Genomic DNA, 8,342 nt, shown 5'->3' with positions numbered 1-8,342 from the left:
TCTTTATGCCAGCTAATTCCCTCGCACCTTTAAAAAAATATTAATATAGTTTAGTTTTGACAAATATAGTTATATTTGTGTTTTGGGAACTATTATGTTCTAATATAATAGTTCCCAAAACACAAATATAACTACATAAATTCTCCCAAAGATCCTGTTTCTTAGAGACAATTTTTCATCACAGCTCAATATTTGCATACTATTCATTTTGAACTTTATTTGATAGCATTGTATGGTATTTGCCATTGTTTAATGTATTTCTATTGTTACTACTTTATAGCTTAATTTATTTTCTATTGTTTTTGTTTTAGGACTGGGATGGGGCTGTTGTCTAGGGATTAATTTTGAATTTTATTTGACTTGTGTTGCAATCTTGTATTTGATTTGACCTTTAATTGATGTGTATTGTATTGTAGTTTCTTATTGTTATATTGTATTTCCTTATTGTTGTAACTCGCCCTGATTTTATGTGATTGGGTGGGCTATAAATAATAGTTGTTATTATTATTATTATTATTATTATACCACTTGATGTAATACATTTTCTAAGCGGTTTATATTAGAATGCATATCTAATAGAGTATAAAAATAATATAGAACGTTTAAAAGCACATTTAAAACATATAATTCAAAAAGACTCCAACAGCTGCCTGAGGTGCCCACCTTGCTCCTCCTTAATGACAGGGCCAGCCCTGAGTACATTCATGGCAAGAGAACTCTGCTGAACTATACTGCAGAAAGGCCAAAAGAATGAGATGTTTGCCAGGCACTTTCTAGCCAAACAACTTCCTTTCTCCTCCCAACCCAGAGTACACATACAAAGTTTATCTTCATGCACACTTCCCTGATCCACTGCCCTTAAAGCTCCCACAATAGGGAGGGGAAATGTCTAAGAAAACACTCAACTCTGACATCAGAAAGACAAACACTTCTTGGAGAACAGGAAGGGAGTCTCATGGCTTCAGGAGATGTTTGGGATACTTACCTTTGCGCTGCACCATTACAATGCAAAGAGCACCCCGGCTGTAAGCCCTACAGTTCTGTTTGGCTTTTTGAGAAATTTTATCAGATGCATTCCTGAATTCTTTACCATTAAAGCATTAAAAACGCAAAACACCATTAAGTACTGTACCCTGGCTAGGTCTTAAGCAAGCTGTACACACAGGCACTGCATACACACCTCTCTCAAGCAGCAGTCAGCAACTGCAGTGATCACATTTGTTGGGGTTGAAGGATCCCAGTGAATGTGGAAAAGCTGCAAATAAAAACACTATGCATTTTACCTAAAAGAACACCTATCTAGACATCCTCCAGTGCAACTCTGTGGTCAACATTTGCCAGACGTTGATCACAGAATCATGCTGAAATGCCTATAGAAGTGATTTCTCTAGGAACGTAGACTGGGGGACCTAGAGATTCCTACAGAGAACATATTAATCAAATCCACAAAAGTCAAAACCACAATTGCGGAAGGCCAACTGTATTCCTTGAACCTATTACTAACCGTATATAGCAGACCCTCCACTTTCACTGAGGATAGGGACCGCCATAAAAGTGGGGAAACAGCAAATAAAAAGACCCAGACCACTAGTCAAGATGATTGAGGCTTCTGGGAGCTGAAGTCCAAAACACCTGGAGGACTGAAGTTTGGGAATCGCTGGTAGAGAATCCTAGAGATGATATTTTAATGAAATCTGTGCATAATCAAATCCACAAAGGTCAAGGCCACAAATGTGGAGGGAACAACTGAACTTGGGGAGGCATAAGCCTTTGCCCCAAGATGCTTATATTTTTACCAGCTGGTGAATACTAGATGGCATTTCCACCAAGTCAGTCCTGGTCAGTCCTAAAACAGCTGACATTTCCAGACTTACAACTCCAGAGTTTGTGGGTTACCAACAGTTATAGACAAGGGCAAAAGCATTCTGTGTCTCTTCAGCAATTATCCTTTATAAACCGACTCAAGAGGACTTTGCCTTGAAAAGCACCATGTGCATCCATCCATCCAGTCAGTCAATAAAATAAATACAACTTTATTTGCAGAATTCAAATTAGTTCAGGAAGAACCCCGGTGGGATCAAACCCTGGGGCAAGCCCCCTGTGTGTGTTGAGTGTTTGCTATTTGCCCTTAAGTTAATGCTGATCTATGGCAGCCCTATTCCAGGGTTTTCTTGGCAGGTTTCAAATAGTTCTTACCTGGACCACTAGAACTTGCGCAGAAGGCCACAGCGCCAAAATGTGCAAACTGGGATGAAACTACGCCCAAGATATTAAGAATTGAAAGGCATAGTAGCCCTCTTAGGTCCAAAGCACACTGCAGAACCAATCCAGCTTGAGACTGCTTGAAGTGCCCTGGCTCAGTGCTAGGGAATCCTGGGAATTGTGGCTTATTGTGGCAAGAGAGCTCTCTGACAGAGAAGGCTCAAAGTCTCACAAAACCAGAGTTCCCCAAATCCCTTAGCATTGAGCCGGGGAAGTTAAAGAAATAGTAATAAAGAGTTTAAAACCAAGTGTTTAAAACCAATTCTTCATAAGCCACTTGCTGTCTGCCACTGTTTCCTCCTCCTCCTCCTCCTCTGCCCCAAACTCCCCAAGGACCAAGGGTCCAGAGCCTACCCCTTGGAATAGGGCTGGAGATCAGAAAGGCACTCTGCATATGCTCAGAGGCAGCAGGCACGTTCTCCAGAGAAGGAGGTCTCCCTGGGGTTTCAGTGCCATGGAGGGGAGTCAGGAAGGAGGGGACCAAGAGGGAAGGGAAGGGAAGGGAAGCTACCTGTTTGCAAAGCTCCACTGCCTTGCTCTCCTGGGCCCCGGCTGAGGGAAGAAGGGCGGCTGCTGGCTGCCTTCCTGCCTGCCCTGGCCTGGCCCTGGCCCTGGCTGGGGAGGAGGAGCCATTGCCTGCCAGGCAACTCCCTTCAGGCCCAGAGCCTTAAAGGTGAAGTAGGCTGCTGAACAGAAAGAAAAGAAAATCAGGGCCTGCTGCTCAGTGATTTTGGACTTCAGCTCCCAGAAGCCTCAGCCATCTTGGCCAGTAGCCTGGCATTCTGGGAGTTGAAGTCCAAAACCAGAGGGCCAGAGTTTGGGAAGCATTGCTCCTGTTCCACATCAGTTCAATTAAGGTCACAAAACAAAACAAAACAACAACCACTGCAGAAAAAAATATCCATTTTGAGACCATTTTAACTGCCTTGGCTCTGTGTACATGTGTATATATGGAGTTTATCAGACAAGGGGAATTGGAAGTATAATCCAATGGCAATCCGAACGCAATCGTGGGGTTTAACGTTCTTGCATGATAGACTACCTCATGCAATTTTGGGCAATGGGAAGTCAGTCCGAACGCAATCATGGGGTTTCATGTTCTTGCATGAGGTGATCACGCACAATTTCAGGCAATGGCAAGCTGTTTTCAGGCAATGGGAAGTCAGTTCAAACACAATTCAAATTCACATAAATTCACTGAACTAGCGAATTCACATAAATGCGTTCTGGCCCCACTTTCTTTTCATTCGAAATTAAGAGAAGTTCCTCCCGTGTGATAAACTCCTATGTTTTTACCTGAAAGAACACCTCTCCAGTAATCTCTGGGTCCTCCAGTGCAACCCTGCGGTCAACATCTGTCAGACATTGGCCAAAGAGTTGCGCCAGAGGAGCTACAAATGTCTCGTGGAGTTTTTCTTTTCTTTTCACACTACGTTTGGGGTTAACCAGAACAGAAATTTGAAATAACCCGCAAAAGCGGGTCGTTTTTCAGGCAATATTTGCATCAGTGAGAAATAACGCAACATTAATCTGAATGCAACGTTGACAAAACCCATTCCTGGTGACTTTTGGAAACTTCCTGAAAGTAAAAAAGGAGTGTGTTTTGTCGGCATTGCATTCGGATTAATGTCACGTTATTTCTCATTGATGCCAACGTGTTTGAAAAACATCCCGCAAAAACGGATTTTAAAATCCCGTTTCTGCACAGGATTTAACCAATTTGCCTCCATGTGATAAAGTTCTGTGTGTTCTATCCTTCAATAAATCGTTCTGAGAAATCACCCTGAGCCTGGTTATTGGAAGAGAACAGGGCTTGCTTAACAGTGAATGTGACACCATTTGTTTGCATTTTTAGCTGCCACTGTATCCTCAGCCCTTTTCTCCAGTCAGTACATCTCAAATGAGTTGGTTTTCTTCCTAGCTGGTTTCTTCACTGTCCAGCTCTCACATCTGTACATGGAGATGGAGAATACGAAGGCTTGGATGATGTTGAGGTGGAATCTCTTTTCCTGGAGCTTGCATCCATTGTTCCGGGTCCCGGTCTCTGGAGCAGCAGAAAACAAGCTTGCTCCAGCCTCAATATGACATCCCTTCAAATATTTAAACAGGGCTATCATGTCACCTCTTAACCTTCTCTTCTCCAGGCTAAACATCCCCAGCTCCCTAAGTCTCTCCTCATAAGGCATTTCAAAAGAGAGCTGGAAAAGTAAAAAAAAATTGGACTACAGCTCTCAGAATCTCTCAGGATTCGGAGTGCTGGAAGTAACTTGTTCAAATTCTGAAGTAACAAGGAATGCAGTCAATTGATCTGTAGCATGAATTTGTTTCTGATGCAATATTGGTCCCGAAAAAGATTTGTAGTACAGCCGGCCCTTCTTATACATGGATTTTTTATACACAGATTCAAGCATCCACGGTTTGAAAATGTTCCCCAAAACTATAAATTTCAAATATCAAACCTTGATTTTCCATTTTTTCTAAGAGACATCATTTTGCTATGTCATTATATTTAATGGGACTTGAGCATCCACAGATTTTGTTATCCATGGGGGATCTTGGAACTAAACCCCAGCGGATAACAAGGCTCCACTGTATCTCTCCATGCTAGCCAGGTAAGAGATTCCAGCCTCATAAAAGGCAATCTTGTAAAGTACTGTATTACATGCAAATCATCTAACCCTGGAAATATTACTGTGGGACAAAACACACTGCAGAAATAATCCAGTTTGAGACTGCTTTAACCCCCCCCCCCCCCGGCTCAATGCTAGGTAATTCTGAAAACTGTAGTTTTGTAAGACATTTAGCCTTCTCTGTCAGAGAGCTCTGGTGCCACTGCAAACTACAATTCCCAGGATTCCTTAGCACTGAGCTAGAGCAGTTAAAGTCATCTCAAATGGGATTATTTCTGCATCGTGTTTTGTCCCTGTATTAAACATATCATAATCTCAGTGGGACAATAACTGCACAGTTCTACATTGCATTTCCAGCAAGTTGGAGAGGGTATGCTTCTCTGCTTTTGGCAGAGGCTTTAGAGAAAACTATGGTCCACTGACTTTCTAATCGTGGCTGATGGGCCCTGCAAGCAGGGACATAGCCAGGATTTTGAGAAGGAAGGGTCCAGACTATGTGCCACCATTATAATGGGGCTTGGGCGCAGTGGCACAGCAGCACGCACCATTCATTGTATCTAACGGAAGGGGAGGTCCGGATACCACGGACCCCCCCTTGGCTAAGTCCCTGCTGCAAGCCCACTGACATCTGAAGGGCCACGGGTTCCTCATCCCTTCCTTTAGGCCAGTAATTCCCAAATTTTGGTCCTTCAATTTTTTAGACTCCAACTCCCAGAAGCTTGGCCAACAGTCAGGAATTCTAGAAGCTGAAGTCCAGAACATCTGGAGGACCGAAGTTTGGGAACTACTACTTTAGGCCATGTACAGCCTCCTCAGGGGTTTCCTATCCATCCTACAATTTCTTCTGCTGTTATATCTAGTCGATTATTCGAAATACGTTATTCAAAGGTCATTGAAGCCTATTACATAAGCATCCAATGCGAGCAAAATAATACCATCTTTTATTGCAGAAAACATAATTTTCGGCCTGAGAGAGGCCAGGGATATTTTTCGCTCACTTGGTTGCGTGGGGCTCTTTGTTCCCATTGTCAATCTGCCTGCAATGACCACGGTCCACAACCATCTTCTTCTCCTGCTGTCATTAACTTTAGCACCTTGGCTACCCATGCCAAGTTTAATTTATTTAAAATATTTCTATCCTCTGCTCATCCCACCGTATCTGGAGATCTCCATAGGGGCCGGGAAGGAGGGAGGAGAGCGCCTGCGATCGGCGCGATCGCGGGCGGCCCCCACTCCCTTTCCCGGCCTCTGTGGAGGCCCAAGCCTCCACAGAGGCCGGGAAGGAGGGCCAGGGCCGCCTGTCATCGCAGCGATCGCCGCGGTGGCAAACGGCCTCCCCCTCCTTCCTGGCCTGGGAGGAAGCCTCGGCCTGCTCCCAGGCCGGGAAGGAGGCGGGGGCCGCCCCTCATCGCGGTGATTGCCGCGTTGGGAAGCGGCCTCCTCCTCCTCTCGGTCTGGGAGCAAGCCTCGGCCGGCTCCCAGGCTGGGAAGGAGGCGGAGGCCGCCCCTCATCGCGGTGATCGCCGCGGTGGGAAGCGGCCGCCTCCTCCTCCTCCCTGGCCTCGCTGGGGCCCAGGAGGGAGCGGCTCCGCGGCTGGAGCTCCAACCGCGGAGAGCCCTCCCAGGCCTCAGCAAGGCCTTGGAGCCACCGCGGCGGCTGAGGTGGCCGCAGTGGGCGGGGCCGTCCCGGTTTCGGCGCCAAACCGGACCGGGACCGGGATGGCACCACCCAAACCGGGATTGTCCCGCCCCCCGGCGGGATATGGCAACCCTAAGCATACTGTAAGGAACTATAAAACAGTTCAACAGAGCACAGTGAAACAGAGGACACAACCACAGGCAATGAGGGCAGAGCAGAAATGGGTTGGCCTGTTCTGAAGTGTGTACATGAGAGATACAGGTGCTGCACAACGTCCACCTGTTCTGCTGGAGTTCCTCCCCAAGAATACACAGACAGCCCAACGGGAGATAAAATTAGGCAGGGTTGGGACAGATCGGTTTCCAAAGGCTGCAGAAGACATTTTTATATTTATTCGTTATTCTTGCCTACAAAGTCTTTCAAGACTTCTTCTGCACTCACTGAGTAACAGGGTGCTTCCTCTAACTATGAGATTACTGCACTACACTCTTATTGTGCTGCTATTCCATTTTTACAACTCGGGCAGCCTCCTGTTGCATTCTAGGCTTTGTAATTCAGCGAGGCCTAAGAGTCCTTTGGCTAACAATTCTAAATGTCTTGCCCTAAACTGCAAATCCTGGAATACAAGAGGAGGCAGTCAAAGCAATAAAGGTGGAATAGCAGCACTATAAGAGTCTACAGAATACTGCACTACACCGTTATAGTGCTGGTATTCCACTTTTACTGCTCTGGCTGCCTTTTCATTTCCTAATCTTTCCCTTGGCAACTATGAATGTTGCTGCTGCCGCTTGGCACAAGTTTCAAGACACGATGACGTATCTTTCTGCCATAGGGGGGTGCTTTCCAAAATAAACAGAAAGCTGAGCCAAACTGACTCGCCCTCCATTTACTCAGAGCTCTATGATAACCACCACTACCACCAGAAAATTTAAAAAGGACAGGCCCACAGATTGGATATAGTCCCCACCCAGGCAACAAGTCTCTCATTTTTATCCTGAAGGAAGATAAGGATTACATTAAGCCATGGGGCAGTGGCTGTGCGTTCCAGACGGAATCAGCCAAACTCTCATAAGGGCGCATAGGAATAAGCACTGATAAAATCATAGAATCATAGAATCGTAGAGTTGGAAGAGACCACAGGGGCCATCCAGTCCAACCCCATTCTGCCATGCAGGAAATCCAAATCAAAGCATCCCTGACAGATGGCCATCCAGCCTCTGCTTAAAGACCTCCAAGGAAGGAGACTCTATCACCCTCCGAGGGAGTGCATTCCACTGTCAAACAACCCTTACTGTCAGGAAGTTCCTCCTAATGTTGAGGTGGAATCTCTTTTCCTGGAGCTTGCATCCATTGCTCTGGGTCCTAGAAGTTTATCGCACTGGGGATAAAACGTTCCCTGATGTGTTCTAACGAGCATGAGCGCGAATGCGCACGGAGTGTGATGGGAACCCGATGGGGCCCAGAACGCGACTTTACTGCACAGGGAATGCCGCCGCCGCCGCGCGTTACCATTGCGTTCCCATTGGGTTCCAGAGGGTGCCATTTCTGAGAACTGTTTCGAAGCGTTCCCAGAAATGGTGTCCCCTGGAACCCGATGGGAACACGACGGGAACGCGTGGCGGCGGCGTTCCCTGTGCGGTAAAGTCACGTTCTGGGCCCCATCGGGTTCCCATCATGCTCCGTGTGCACCCACACTCGTGTTCATTAGAACGCATCGGAGAACGTTTTATCCCCAGTGCGATAAACTCCAAAGTCTCTGGAACAGCAGAAAACAAGCTTGCTCCCTCCTCAATATGACATCCCTTCAAATA

At 46.2% G+C, this 8,342-nt stretch overlaps 1 protein-coding gene across 1 annotated transcript in view; it reads right to left on the bottom strand.

The window, feature by feature from the left end:
* The window catches only part of SYTL4 (synaptotagmin like 4), a 29,838-nt gene extending 26,976 nt beyond the window's left edge, over positions 1 to 2,862 (bottom strand). Inside the window, exon 1 of the mRNA XM_089536688.1 lies at positions 2,774 to 2,862. The gene's annotated coding sequence lies outside the window, so the exon portion shown is untranslated. The remainder of the gene's footprint in view (positions 1 to 2,773) is intronic.
* Between the last annotated feature and the right edge of the window lie 5,480 nt (positions 2,863 to 8,342).

This window comes from Sceloporus occidentalis, unplaced genomic scaffold (genome assembly GCF_023333645.1).
Source record: "Sceloporus occidentalis isolate IW3139 unplaced genomic scaffold, rSceOcc1.0.p SCAF_8, whole genome shotgun sequence".
Lineage (NCBI taxonomy): Eukaryota > Metazoa > Chordata > Lepidosauria > Squamata > Phrynosomatidae > Sceloporus > Sceloporus occidentalis.
This window is presented reverse-complemented; position numbering and strand designations above follow the sequence as displayed.